Source organism: Choloepus didactylus, chromosome 4 (genome assembly GCF_015220235.1).
Source record: "Choloepus didactylus isolate mChoDid1 chromosome 4, mChoDid1.pri, whole genome shotgun sequence".
Classification (NCBI taxonomy): Eukaryota; Metazoa; Chordata; class Mammalia; order Pilosa; family Megalonychidae; genus Choloepus; species Choloepus didactylus.
This window is the reverse complement of record NC_051310.1, coordinates 149,094,978-149,110,291: the sequence shown is the minus strand read 5'-3', so window position 1 is coordinate 149,110,291 and position 15,314 is coordinate 149,094,978. Positions and strand designations below refer to the sequence as shown.

At 38.9% G+C, this 15,314-nt stretch overlaps 1 protein-coding gene across 4 annotated transcripts in view; it reads left to right on the top strand.

The window, feature by feature from the left end:
* The window catches only part of SLC12A6 (solute carrier family 12 member 6), a 153,745-nt gene that overhangs the window by 55,646 nt on the left and 82,785 nt on the right, over positions 1-15,314 (top strand). The window lies entirely within an intron of this gene.

Here is a 15,314-nt window from a genome sequence, read left to right as displayed (position 1 = left end):
TGAATAATGCTGCTATGAACATTGGCGTGCAGATATCTGTTCGTGTCACTGCTTTCCGATCTTCCGGGTATATACCGAGAAGTGCAATCGCTGGATCGAATGGTAGCTCTATATCTAGTTTTCTAAGGAACTGCCAGACTGACTTCCAGAGTGGCTGAACCATTATACAGTCCCACCAACAATGAATAAGAGTTCCAATTTCTCCACATCCCCTCCAGCATTTGTAGTTTCCTGTTTGTTTAATGGCAGCCATTCTAACCGGTGTTAGATGGTATCTCATTGTGGTCTTAATTTGCATCTCTCTAATAGCTAGTGAAGCTGAACATTTTTTCATGTGTTTCTTGGCCATTTGTATTTCCTCTTCAGAGAACTGTCTTTTCATATCTTTTGCCCATTTTATAATTGGGCTGTCTGTACTATTGTCATTGAGTTGTAGGATTTCTTTGTATATGCAAGATATCAGTCTTTTGTCAGATACATGGTTTCCAAAAATTTTTTCCCATTGAGTTGGCTGCCTCTTTACCTTTTTGAGAAATTCCTTTGAGGTGCAGAAACTTCTAAGCTTGAGGAGTTCCCATTTATCTATTTTCTCTTTTGTTGCTTGTGCTTTGGGTGTAAAGTCTAGGAAGTGGCCTCCTAATACAAGGTCTTGAAGATGTTTTCCTACATTATCTTCTAGGAGTTTTATGGTACTTTCTTTTATATTGAGATCTTTGGTCCATTTTGAGTTAATTTTTGTGTAGGGGGTGAGGTAGGGGTCCTCTTTCATTCTTTTGGATATGGATATCCAACTCTCCCAGCCCCATTTGTTGAAAAGACCATTATGGCTCAGTTCGGTGACTTTGGGGGCCTTATCAAAGATCAGTCGGCCATAGATCTGAGGGTCTATCTCTGAATTCTCAATTCGATTCCATTGATCTATATGTCTATCTTTGTGCCAGTACCATGCTGTCTTGGCTACTGTGGCTTTATAATAAGCTTCAAAGTCAGGGAGTGTAAGTCCTCCCACTTCGTTTTTCTTTTTTAGAGTGTCTTTAGCAATTCGAGGCATCTTCCCTTTCCAAATAAATTTGATAACTAGCTTTTCCAAGTCTGCAAAGTAGGTTGTTGGAATTTTGATTGGGATTGCATTGAATCTGTAGATGAGTTTGGGTAGAATTGACATCTTAATGACATTTAGCCTTCCTATCCATGAACATGGAATATTTTTCCATCTTTTAAGGTCCCCTTCTATTTCTTTTAGTAGAGTTATGTAGTTTTCTTTGTATAGGTCTTTTACATCTTTGGTTAAGTTGATTCCTAGGTACTTGATTTTTTTAGTTGCTATTGAAAATGGTATCTTTTTCTTGAGTGTCTCTTCAGTTTGTTCATTTCTAGCATATAGAAACATTACTGACTTATGTGCATTAATCTTGTATCCCGCTACTTTGCTAAATTTGTTTATTAGCTCTAGTAGGTGTATCGTTGATTTCTCAGGGTTTTCTAGATATAAGATCATATCATCTGCAAACAATGACAGTTTTACTTCTTCTTTTCCAATTTGGATGCCTTTTATTTCTTTGTCTTGCCGGATTGCCCTGGCTAGCACTTCCAGCACAATGTTGAATAACAGTGGTGACAGCGGGCATCCTTGTCTTGTTCCTGATCTTAGAGGGAAGGCTTTCAGTCTCTCACCATTGAGTACTATGCTGGCTGTGGGTTTTTCATATATGCTCTTTATCATGTTGAGGAAGTTTCCTTCAATTCCTACCTTTTGAAGTGTTTTGATCAAAAAGGGATGTTGGATTTTGTCAAATGCTTTTTCAGCATCTATTGAGATGATCAATTGATTTTTCCCTTTCGAGTTTTTAATGTGTTGTAATACATTGATTGTTTTTCTTATGTTGAACCATCCTTGCATGCCTGGAATGAACCCCACTTGGTCATGGTGTATGATTTTTTTAATGTGTCTTTGGATTCGATTTGCAAGTATTTTGTTGAGGATTTTTGCATCTATATTCATTAGGGAGATTGGCCGGTAGTTTTCCTTTTTTGTAGCATCTTTGCCTGGTTTTGGTATTAGATTGATGTTAGCTTCATAAAATGAGTTAGGTAGTGTTCCATTTTTTTCAATGTTTTGAAAGAGTTTGAGTAAGATTGGTGTCAGTTCTTTCTGGAAAGTTTGGTAGAATTCCCCTGTGAAGCCATCTGGCCCTGGGCATTTATTTGTGGGAAGATTTTTGATGACTGATTGGATCTCTTTGCTTGTGATGGGTTGGTTGAGGTCTTCTATTTCTTCTCTGGTCAGTCTAGGTTGTTCATATGTTTCCAGGAAATTGTCCATTTCTTCTACATTATCCAGTTTGTTGCCATACAGTTGTTCATAATATCCTCTTATAATTTTTTTAATTTCTTCAGGATCTGCAGTTATGTCACCTTTTTCATTCATTATTTTGTTTATATGGGTCTTCTCTCTTTTTGATTTTGTCAGTCTAGCTAGGGGCTTGTCAATCTTGTTGATCTTCTCAAAGAACCAACTTTTGGTGATATTTATCCTTTCTATTGTTTTTTTGTTCTCTATGTCATTTATTTCTGCTTTAATCCTTGTTATTTCTTTTCTTCTACTTGGTTTAGGATTGGTTTGCTGTTCATTTTCTAGCTTCTTCAGTTGATCCATTAGTTCTTTGATTTTGGCTCTTTCTTCCTTTTTAATATATGCGTTTAGTGCTATAAATTTCCCCCTTAGCACTGCTTTTGCTGCATCCCATAGGTTTTGGTATGTTGTGTTCTCATTTTCATTCGTCTCTATATATTTAGCAATTTCTCTTGCTATTTCTTCTTTAACCCACTGATTGTTTAGGAGTGTGTTGTTTAACCTCCAGGTATTTGTGAATTTTCTAAGTCTCTGATGGTTATTGACTTCTAATTGTATTCCATTGTGGTCAGAGAATGTGCTTTGAATAATTTCAATCTTTTTAAATTTATTGAGGCTTGTTTTATGTCCCAGCATATGATCTATTCTGGAGAAAGTTCCGTGAGCACTAGAAAAGTATGTGTATCCTGGTGATTTGGGATGTAATGTCCTGTAGATGTCTGTTAAATCTAATTCATTTATCAGATTGTTTAGGTTTTCAATTTCCTTATTGGTCTTCTGTCTGGTTGATCTATCTATAGGAGAGAGTGATGTGTTGAAGTCTCCCACAATTATTGTGGAAACATCAATTGCTTCCTTTAGTTTTGCCAATGTTTCTCTCATGTATTTTGTGGCACCTTGATTGGGTGCATAGACATTTACGATTGTTATTTCTTCTTGCTGAATTGCCCCTTTTATTAGTATGTAGTGGCCTTCTTTGTCTCTCAAAACATCCCTGCATTTGAAGTCTATTTTATCTGAGATTAATATTGCTACACCTGCTTTCTTTTGGCTGTAGCTTGCATGAAATATTTTTTTCCATCCTTTCACTTTCAGTTTCTTTGTGTCCCTGTGTCTAAGATGAGTCTCTTGTATGCAACATATTGATGGTTCATTTTTTTTGATCCATTCTGCGAATCCATATCTTTTAATTGGGGAGTTTAATCCATTTACATTCAACGTTAAAACCGTGAAGGCATTTCTTGAATCGGCCATCTTATCCTTTGGATTATGTTTGCCATATTTTTCCCTCTCTCTATTAATATCCTTTATTGAACCCATACCGAATCTCTTTAGTACTGAACCTTTCTCCAGGTCTCTCTGTCCTGTCTTTGTTTCTCTGTCTGTAGGGCTCCCTTTAGTATCTCCAGTAGGGCAGGTCTCTTGTTAGCAAATTCTCTCAGCATTTCTTCGTCTGTGAAAAATTTAAGCTCTCCCTCAAATTTGCGAAATCTATAGACTGGGACCAGACACCAGAGACTCTGAGAGCAGCCAACCCAGCAGAGAGGAGACAGACATAGAAAAAAAACAACACGAAAAACTCCAAAATAAAAGCAGAGGATTTTTCGAGTTCTGGTGAACACAGAAAGGGGAAGGGCGGAGATCAGGCCTTGAGGCGCATATGCAAATCCCGAAGCAAAGCTGATCTCTCTGCCCTCTGCACCTTTCCTTAATGGCCCTGGTTGCTTTGTCTATTAGCATTTCAATAACCCATTAGATCTCTGAGGAGGGCCGTTTTTTTTTTTTTTTTTTTTAAATCCTTTTTGCTTTTTCTAAAACAATTACTCTAAGAAGCTCAATACAGAAAGCTTCAAAGAATTGAAATTTGGGCACGTCAAGTCAAGAGCAGAACTAAGAGAGCTCTGAGACAAAAGGCAATATTCCAGTGGCTGAGAAAATTCACTAAACAACACAACTTCCCAAGAAAAGGGGGGTGTCCGCTCACAGCCACCATCCTGGTGGACAGGAAACACTCCTGCCCATCGCCAGCCCCATAGCCCAGAGCTGCCCCAGACAACCCAGTGTGACGGAAGTGCTTCAAATAACAGGCACACAGCACAAAACTGGGCGTGGACATTAGCCTTCCCTGCAACCTCAGCTGAATGTCCCAGAGCTTGGAAGGGGGAGCAGTGTGAATTAACAGAGCCCCATCCAGCCATCATTTGAGCAGACTGGGAGCCTCCCAACACAGCCCAGCAGCCCAGAACTGCCCTGGGGGGATGGCACTCACCTGTGACATAGCACAGTCATCCCTCAACAGAGGACCCGGGGTGCACAGCCTGGAAGAGGGGCCCACTTGCAAGTCTCAGGAGCCATACGCCAATACCAAAGACTTGTGGGTCAGTGGCAGAGACAAACTGTGGCAGGACTGAACTGAAGGATTAGACTATTGCAGCAGCTTTAAAACTCTAGGATCATCAGGGAGATTTGATTGTTAGGGCCACCCCCCCTCCCCGACTGCCCAGAAACACGCCCCACATACAGGGCAGGCAACACCAACTACACACGCAAGCTTGGTACACCAATTGGGCCCCACAAGACTCACTCCCCCACTCACCAAAAAGGCTAAGCAGGGGAGATCTGGCTTGTGGAGAACAGGTGGCTCGTGGACGCCACCTGCTGGTTAGTTAGAGAAAGTGTACTCCACGAAGCTGTAGATCTGAGAAATTAGAGATAAGGACTTCAACTGGTCTACAAACCCTAAAAGAACCCTATCAAGTTCAGCAAATGCCACGAGGCCAAAAACAACAGAAAATTATAAAGCATATGAAAAAACCAGACGATATGGATAACCCAAGCCCAAGCACCCAAATCAAAGACCAGAAGAGACACACCACCTAGAGCAGCTACTCAAAGAACTAAAGATGAACAATGAGACCCTAGTACGGGATATGAAGGAAATCAAGAAGACCCTAGAAGAGCATAAAGAAGACATTGCAAGACTAAATAAAAAAATGGATGATCTTATGGAAATTAAAGAAACTGTTGACCAAATTAAAAAGATTCTGGACACTCATAGTACAAGACTAGAGGAAGTTGAACAACGAATCAGTGACCTGGAAGATGACAGAATGGAAAATGAAAGCATAAAAGAAAGAATGGGGAAAAAAATTGAAAAACTCGAAATGGACCTCAGGGATATGATAGATAATATGAAACGTCTGAATATAAGACTCATTGGTGTCCCAGAAGGGGAAGAAAAGGGTAAAGGTCTAGGAAGAGTATTCAAAGAAATTGTTGGGGAAAACTTCCCAAATCTTCTAAACAACATAAATACACAAATCATAAATGCTCAGCGAACTCCAAATAGAATAAATCCAAAAAAACCCACTCGGAGTTAATTCTTTTTAAGAAGAAAAGTCATTTATATTTTTCCCCTTTATACCTACTCTGCCTCAGTTATCTGAGATATTTTTTTTTTTAATCATCATTTTATTGAGATATATTCACATACCACGCAGTCATACAAAACAAATTGTACTTTGATTGTTTACAGTACCATTACATAGTTGTACATTCATCACCTAAATCAATCCCTGACACCTTCATTAGCACACACACAAAAATAACAAGAATAATAATTAGAGTGAAAAAGAGCAATTGAAGTAAAAAAGAACACTGGGTACCTTTGTCTGTTTGTTTCCTTCCCCTACTTTTCTACACATCCATCCATAAACTAGACAAAGTGGTGTTTGGTCCTTATGGCTTTCCCAATCCCATTGTCACCCCTCATAAGCTACATTTTTATACAACTGTCTTCGAGATTCATGGGTTCTGGGTTGTAGTTTGATAGTTTCAGGTATCCACCACCAGCTACCCCAATTCTTTAGAACCTAAAAAGGGTTGTCTAAAGTGTGCATAAGAGTGCCCACCAGAGTGACCTCTCGGCTCCTTTTGGAATCTCTCTGCCACTGAAGCTTATTTCATTTCCTTTCACATCCCCCTTTTGGTCAAGAAGATGTTCTCCGTCCCACGGTGCCAGGTCTACATTCCTCCCTGGGAGTCATATTCCACGTTGCCAGGGAGATTCACTTCCCTGGGTGTCTGATCCCAAGTAGGGGGGAGGGCAGTGATTTCACCTTTCAAGTTGGCTTAGCCAGAGAGAGAGGGCCACAACTGAGCAACAAAGAGGCATTCAGGAGGAGACTCTTAGGCACAAATACAGGGAGGCCTAGCCTCTCCTTTGCAGCAACCGTCTTCCCAAGGGTAAAACTTATGGTAGAGGGCTCAACCCATCAAACCACCAGTCCCCTATGTCTGTGGTCATGTTAGCAACCATGGAGGTGGGGTAGGCGAATACCCCTGCATTCTCCACAGGCTCCTCAAGGGGGCACTACATCTTTTTTTTTTTTTTTTTTTTTCCCTTGTTTGTCTTTTTTCTTTTTTTTTTTTTTTTTTTTTAACTTTCCCTTCTTTTTTCAAATCACCTGTATGAAAAAAAAAGTTAAAAAGAAAACAAACATACAATAAAAGAGCATTTCAAAGAGACCATAGCAAGGGAGTAAGAAAAAGACAACTAACCTAAGATAACTGCTTAACTTCCAACATGTTCCTACTTTACCCCAAGAAAGTTACATAATATAGCAACATTTCAGTGAACTTGTTCCTACTACAACCATCAGAAATTAACAGACCATAGTCATTTCTGGGCATCCCCAGAACGTTAAATAGCTTATCTGTTCTTCCTGGATTATTGTTCCCCCTTCCTTAATTGCTCTCTACTGCTAGTTCCCCTACATTCTACATTATAAACCATTTGTTTTACATTTTTCAAAGTTCACATTAGTGGTAGCATATAATATTTCTCTTTTTGTGCCTGGCTTATTTCGCTCAGCATTATGTCTTCAAGGTTCATCCATGTTGTCATATGTTTCACCAGATCGTTCCTTCTTACTGCCGCGTAGTATTCCATCGTGTGTATATACCACATTTTATTTATCCACTCATCTGTTGAAGGACATTTGGGTTGTTTCCATCTCTTGGCAATTGTGAATAATGCTGCTATGAACATTGGCGTGCAGATATCTGTTCGTGTCACTGCTTTCCGATCTTCCGGGTATATACCGAGGAGTGCAATCGCTGGATCGAATGGTAGCTCTCTATCTAGTTTTCTAAGGAACTGCCAGACTGACTTCCAGAGTGGCTGAACCATTACACAGTCCCACCAACAATGAATAAGAGTTCCAATTTCTCCACATCCCCTCCAGCATTTGTAGTTTCCTGTTTGTTTAATGGCAGCCATTCTAACCGGTGTTAGATGGTATCTCATTGTGGTCTTAATTTGCATCTCTCTAATAGCTAGTGAAGCTGAACATTTTTTCATGTGTTTCTTGGTCATTTGTATTTCCTCTTCAGAGAACTGTCTTTTCATATCTTTTGCCCATTTTATGATTGGGCTGTCTGTACTATTGTCATTGAGTTGTAGGATTTCTTTGTATATGTAAGATATCAGTCTTTTGTCAGATACATGGTTTCCAAAAATTTTTTCCCATTGAGTTGGCTGCCTCTTTACCTTTTTGAGAAATTCCTTTGAGGTGCAGAAACTTCTAAGCTTGAGGAGTTCCCATTTATCTATTTTCTCTTTTGTTGCTTGTGCTTTGGGTGTAAAGTCTAGGAAGTGGCCTCCTAATACAAGGTCTTGAAGATGTTTTCCTACATTATCTTCTAGGAGTTTTATGGTACTTTCTTTTATATTGAGATCTTTGGTCCATTTTGAGTTAATTTTTGTGTAGGGGGTGAGGTAGGGGTCCTCTTTCATTCTTTTGGATATGGATATCCAACTCTCCCAGCCCCATTTGTTGAAAAGACCATTATGGCTCAGTTCGGTGACTTTGGGGGCCTTATCAAAGATCAGTCGGCCATAGATCTGAGGGTCTATCTCTGAATTCTCAATTCGATTCCATTGATCTATATGTCTATCTTTGTGCCAGTACCATGCTGTCTTGGCTACTGTGGCTTTATAATAAGCTTCAAAGTCAGGGAGTGTAAGTCCTCCCACTTCGTTTTTCTTTTTTAGAGTGTCTTTAGCAATTCGAGGCATCTTCCCTTTCCAAATAAATTTGATAACTAGCTTTTCCAAGTCTGCAAAGTAGGTTGTTGGAATTTTGATTGGGATTGCATTGAATCTGTAGATGAGTTTGGGTAGAATTGACATCTTAATGACATTTAGCCTTCCTATCCATGAACATGGAATATTTTTCCATCTTTTAAGGTCCCCTTCTATTTCTTTTAGTAGAGTTATGTAGTTTTCTTGTATAGGTCTTTTACATCTTTGGTTAAGTTGATTCCTAGGTACTTGATTTTTTTAGTTGCTATTGAAAATGGTATCTTTTTCTTGAGTGTCTCTTCAGTTTGTTCATTTCTAGCATATAGAAACATTACTGACTTATGTGCATTAATCTTGTATCCCGCTACTTTGCTAAATTTGTTTATTAGCTCTAGTAGGTGTATCGTTGATTTCTCAGGGTTTTCTAGATATAAGATCATATCATCTGCAAACAATGACAGTTTTACTTCTTCTTTTCCAATTTGGATGCCTTTTATTTCTTTGTCTTGCCGGATTGCCCTGGCTAGCACTTCCAGCACAATGTTGAATAACAGTGGTGACAGCGGGCATCCTTGTCTTGTTCCTGATCTTAGAGGGAAGGCTTTCAGTCTCTCACCATTGAGTACTATGCTGGCTGTGGGTTTTTCATATATGCTCTTTATCATGTTGAGGAAGTTTCCTTCAATTCCTACCTTTTGAAGTGTTTTTATCAAAAAGGGATGTTGGATTTTGTCAAATGCTTTTTCAGCATCTATTGAGATGATCAATTGATTTTTCCCTTTCGAGTTTTTAATGTGTTGTAATACATTGATTGTTTTTCTGATGTTGAACCATCCTTGCATGCCTGGAATGAACCCCACTTGGTCATGGTGTATGATTTTTTTAATGTGTCTTTGGATTCGATTTGCAAGTATTTTGTTGAGGATTTTTGCATCTATATTCATTAGGGAGATTGGCCGGTAGTTTTCCTTTTTTGTAGCATCTTTGCCTGGTTTTGGTATTAGATTGATGTTAGCTTCATAAAATGAGTTAGGTAGTGTTCCATTTTTTTCAATGTTTTGAAAGAGTTTGAGTAAGATTGGTGTCAGTTCTTTCTGGAAAGTTTGGTAGAATTCCCCTGTGAAGCCATCTGGCCCTGGGCATTTATTTGTGGGAAGATTTTTGATGACTGATTGGATCTCTTTGCTTGTGATGGGTTGGTTGAGGTCTTCTATTTCTTCTCTGGTCAGTCTAGGTTGTTCATATGTTTCCAGGAAATTGTCCATTTCTTCTACATTATCCAGTTTGTTGCCATACAGTTGTTCATAATATCCTCTTATAATTTTTTTAATTTCTTCAGGATCTGCAGTTATGTCACCTTTTTCATTCATTATTTTGTTTATATGGGTCTTCTCTCTTTTTGATTTTGTCAGTCTAGCTAGGGGCTTGTCAATCTTGTTGATCTTCTCAAAGAACCAACTTTTGGTGATATTTATCCTTTCTATTGTTTTTTTGTTCTCTATGTCATTTATTTCTGCTTTAATCCTTGTTATTTCTTTTCTTGTACTTGGTTTAGGATTGGTTTGCTGTTCATTTTCTAGCTTCTTCAGTTGATCCATTAGTTCTTTGATTTTGGCTCTTTCTTCCTTTTTAATATATGCGTTTAGTGCTATAAATTTCCCCCTTAGCACTGCTTTTGCTGCATCCCATAGGTTTTGGTATGTTGTGTTCTCATTTTCATTCGTCTCTATATATTTAGCAATTTCTCTTGCTATTTCTTCTTTAACCCACTGATTGTTTAGGAGTGTGTTGTTTAACCTCCAGGTATTTGTGAATTTTCTAAGTCTCTGATGGTTATTGACTTCTAATTGTATTCCATTGTGGTCAGAGAATGTGCTTTGAATAATTTCAATCTTTTTAAATTTATTGAGGCTTGTTTTATGTCCCAGCATATGATCTATTCTGGAGAAAGTTCCGTGAGCACTAGAAAAGTATGTGTATCCTGGTGATTTGGGATGTAATGTCCTGTAGATGTCTGTTAAATCTAATTCATTTATCAGATTGTTTAGGTTTTCAATTTCCTTATTGGTCTTCTGTCTGGTTGATCTATCTATAGGAGAGAGTGATGTGTTGAAGTCTCCCACAATTATTGTGGAAACATCAATTGCTTCCTTTAGTTTTGCCAATGTTTCTCTCATGTATTTTGTGGCACCTTGATTGGGTGCATAGACATTTACGATTGTTATTTCTTCTTGCTGAATTGCCCCTTTTATTAGTATGTAGTGGCCTTCTTTGTCTCTCAAAACATCCCTGCATTTGAAGTCTATTTTATCTGAGATTAATATTGCTACACCTGCTTTCTTTTGGCTGTAGCTTGCATGAAATATTTTTTTCCATCCTTTCACTTTCAATTTCTTTGTGTCCCTGTGTCTAAGATGAGTCTCTTGTATGCAACATATTGATGGTTCATTTTTTTTGATCCATTCTGCGAATCTATATCTTTTAATTGGGGAGTTTAATCCATTTACATTCAACGTTAAAACCGTGAAGGCATTTCTTGAATCGGCCATCTTATCCTTTGGATTATGTTTGCCATATTTTTCCCTCTCTCTATTAATATCCTTTATTGTACCCATACCGAATCTCTTTAGTACTGAACCTTTCTCCAAGTCTCTCTGTCCTGTCTTTGTTTCTCTGTCTGTAGGGCTCCCTTTAGTATCTCCAGTAGGGCAGGTCTCTTGTTAGCAAATTCTCTCAGCATTTCTTTGTCTGTGAAAAATTTAAGCTCTCCCTCAAATTTGAAGGAGAGCTTTGCTGGATAAAGTATTCTTGGCTGGAAATTCCTCTCTCTCAGAATTTTAAATATATCGTGCCATTGCCTTCTCGCCTCCATGGTGGCTGCTGAGTAGTCACTACTTAGTCTTATGCTGTTTCCTTTGTATGTGGTGAATTGCTTTTCTCTTGCTGCTTTCAGAACTTGCTCCTTCTCTTCTATGTTTGACAGTGTGATCAGTATATGTCTCGGAGTGGGTTTTTTTTGGATTTATTCTATTTGGAGTTCGCTGAGCATTTATGATTTGTGTATTTATGTTGTTTAGAAGATTTGGGAAGTTTTCCCCAGCAATTTCTTTGAATACTCTTCCTAGACCTTTACCCTTTTCTTCCCCTTCTGGGACACCAATGAGTCTTATATTCGGACGTTTCATATTATCTATCATATCCCTGAGGTCCATTTCGAGTTTTTCAATTTTTTTTCCCCATTCTTTCTTTTATGCTTTCATTTTCCATTCTGTCATCTTCCAGGTCACTGATTCGTTGTTCAACTTCCTCTAGTCTTGTACTATGAGTGTCCAGAATCTTTTTAATTTGGTCAACAGTTTCTTTAATTTCCATAAGATCATCCATTTTTTTATTTAGTCTTGCAATGTCTTCTTTATGCTCTTCTAGGGTCTTCTTGATTTCCTTCATATCCCGTACTAGGGTCTCATTGTTCATCTTTAGTTCTTTGAGTAGCTGCTCTAGGTGTGTCTCTTCTGGTCTTTTGATTTGGGTGCTTGGGCTTGGGTTATCCATATCGTCTGGTTTTTTCATATGCTTTATAATTTTCTGTTGTTTTTGGCCTCGTGGCATTTGCTGTCCTTGATAGGGTTCTTTTAGGGTTTGTAGACCAGTTGAAGTCCTTATCTCTAATTTATCAGATCTACAGCTTCGTGGAGTACACTTTCTCTAACTAACCAGCAGGTGGCGTCCACGAGCCACCTGTTCTCCACAAGCCAGATCTCCCCTGCTTAGCCTTTTTGGTGAGTGGGGGAGTGAGTCTTGTGGGGCCCAATTGGTGTACCAAGCTTGCGTGTGTAGTTGGTGTTGCCTGCCCTGTATGTGGGGCGTGTTTCTGGGCAGTCGGGGAGGGGGGGTGGCCCTAACAATCAAATCTCCGTGATGATCCTAGAGTTTTAAAGCTGCTGCAATAGTCTAATCCTTCAGTTCAGTCCTGCCACAGTTTGTCTCTGCCACTGACCCACAAGTCTTTGGTATTGGCGTATGGCTCCTGAGACTTGCAAGTGGGCCCCTCTTCCAGGCTGTGTACCCCGGGTCCTCTGTTGAGGGATGACTGTGTTATGTCACAGGTGAGTGCCGTCCCCCCAGGGCAGTTCTGGGCTGCTGGGCTTTGTTGGGAGGCTCCCAGTCTGCTCAAATGATGGCTGAATGGGGCTCTGTTAATTCACACTGCTCCCCCTTCCCAGCTCTGGGACATTCAGCTGAGGTTGCAGGGAAGGCTAATGTCCACGCCCAGTTTTGTGGTGTGTGCCTGTTATTTGAAGCACTTCCGTCACACTGGGTTGTCTGGGGCAGCTCCGGGCTATGGGGCTGGCGATGGGCAGGAGTGTTTCCTGTCCACCAGGATGGTGGCTGTGAGCGGACACCCCCCTTTTCTTGGGAAGTTGTGTTGTTTAGTGAATTTTCTCAGCCACTGGATTATTGCCTTTTGTCTCAGAGCTCTCTTAGTTCTGCTCTTGACTTGACGTGCCCAAATTTCAATTCTTTGAAGCTTTCTGTATTGAGCTTCTTAGAGTAATTGTTTTAGAAAAAGCAAAAAGGATTTAAAAAAAAAAAAAAAACAAAAAAAAAAAAACGGCCCTCCTCAGAGATCTAATGGGTTATTGAAATGCTAATAGACAAAGCAACCAGGGCCATTAAGGAAAGGTGCCCTGGGCAGAGAGATCATCCTTGCTTCGGGATTTGCATATGCGCCTCAAGGCCTGATCTCCGCCCTTCCCCTTTCTGTGTTCACCAGAACTCCAAAAATCCTCTGCTTTTACTTTGTAGCTTCTCGTGTTGTTTTCCTTCTATGCCCGTCTCCTCTCTGCTGGGCTGGCTGCTCTCAGAGTCTCTGGTGTCTGGCCTCAGTCTATCTATGGTTGGAGTTTGAATCAGTAGAATGAGTTTCCGATGAGAGCAGCCACTGCAATTCTCCCTTCTCCTTCCTGGAGCTGACAGCCCCTCCTCCCCCGGGACTGAGCCTGGCAGGGAGGGGCGCGGGTCCCCTGGCCGCAAAAACTTACAGATTTCGCTGATCTCAGCAGTTCCACGTTTTCATGAATGTTGTATGAAGTATGCCCAAAGACAGATTGCTCTGTGGTGTCCAGTCCACGCAGTTCCTGGCTTTTTACCTACTTTCCTGGAGGAGTAACTAAAACATACAGCTCACCAGTCTGCCATCTTGCCCCGCCTCCTCCGTCCACCGAGATATTTTTATATATATATGATACATTCCTTGGCATTTCTAGATAACTTGTTTCTAAGCTATCATTTTGTTTTAGGACAAGAAAGCTAGAATTACAGAATATTAAGAAACATAAAAATAGGTTACCAAAGCAACATGACTCTAACGTTTCTCTTTTAGCAGTAGTGTGATTAGTCTTTTGCCACTAAAACCCAGGCATTAATTTTCTCAGCTGCAAATATTAAGGTATTGGTTAGAGGTTGTCAACTTTGTTCTGTCCCAGCACACCGTAAAGGATACAAGGCATATTTCCATTAGCTAACAGTAGCTGGGAGTTAGAATCTTAGGAAGGGGTTTTGGTACAGTCTTAGGCAGAAAAATGGATGATGCCGATAACCTCTCCCCAACTTTTTCCTTTCGAATCAGTAGAGTAAATTTAGATGATGACCAAGGTTCTTCCAATTTTAAAATCCTGATTCTTTCTCTACTCTTCCTTCCATGCCACCTACATAGCCACTTCTCTGTAACGATAAGGCCCAGTTTTCCCCCTACATATAAGATACAGAAATATAAAATGTTAACTTGCTATGGAACTGTTATTCCTGCTTTGTCTTATGTACAAGAACAAGCCATATTCTTTATTTAGATGAGAAATAAGATGAGTTTAAAGTAAAAATCGGAAATTCACTCACTGGTATGTTGAGGAAAAATCACAGAATAGAAAAAATTGAAATTTCTTTTTTTCAAAACAAAGTCAAAGGAAAAAAATCTTTAAAAATATATTTTAAAATGCTAACATAGAATTGAAAGCTTTAATTATAGGAATCAGATTTCCACTTTATCTCCTCTTATTAGAGTATGCAGAATTTACTTTAGTATATTCTAGAGTGTAACACCCTACAGAAACAAGAATTTGTTAATGTGTGCTAATTACTTCTTTTCTCTGTCTGGGATGCCTGTTTCAAAGTGTTAGATTTAATTTAATTGTGTAATATAAAGTCATCATGGAAAATATTATTTGAACTTTTGAAAAGCTAAAATAGGAATTCTTAATCATTTTTTCTTTCTTGGACTCCTTTGGCAGTCTGAAGCCTTCTTAGAATGATGTTTCTAAGTGCATAAAATACTACACACTCACGTGTACACACGTATATAAAAATACATATACATGGATGGATGAGTAGAAAAATAGGGGAAGGAAACAAACAGACAAAGGTACCCAGTGTTCTTTTTTACTTCAATTGCTCTTTTTCACTTTAATTATTATTCTTGTTATTTTTGTGTGTGTGCTAATGAAGGTGTCAGGGATTGATTTAGGTGATGAATGTACAACTATGTAATGGTACTGTGAACAATTGAATGTACGATTTGTTTTGTATGACTGCATGGTATGTGAATATATCTCAATAAAATGAAGATTTAAAAAAAATACGTATACATAGGATTAAGAAATTCATAATACTGTAATAAAAATACTAAATTTTTGATACATATTTCTTTATTATTGCATTAAATAATAAGACCTAGAAGCTAATCTAACAATGACCCTAACTTCAAAGTAGTATTTAACCTAAAAAATATTACAAGGTATATGTGACAAATATAGTATGACATGAATAACTGATTTTTATTGTTGACAAAATCACAAACTACTCTTATGTAGTTTGTTGCCC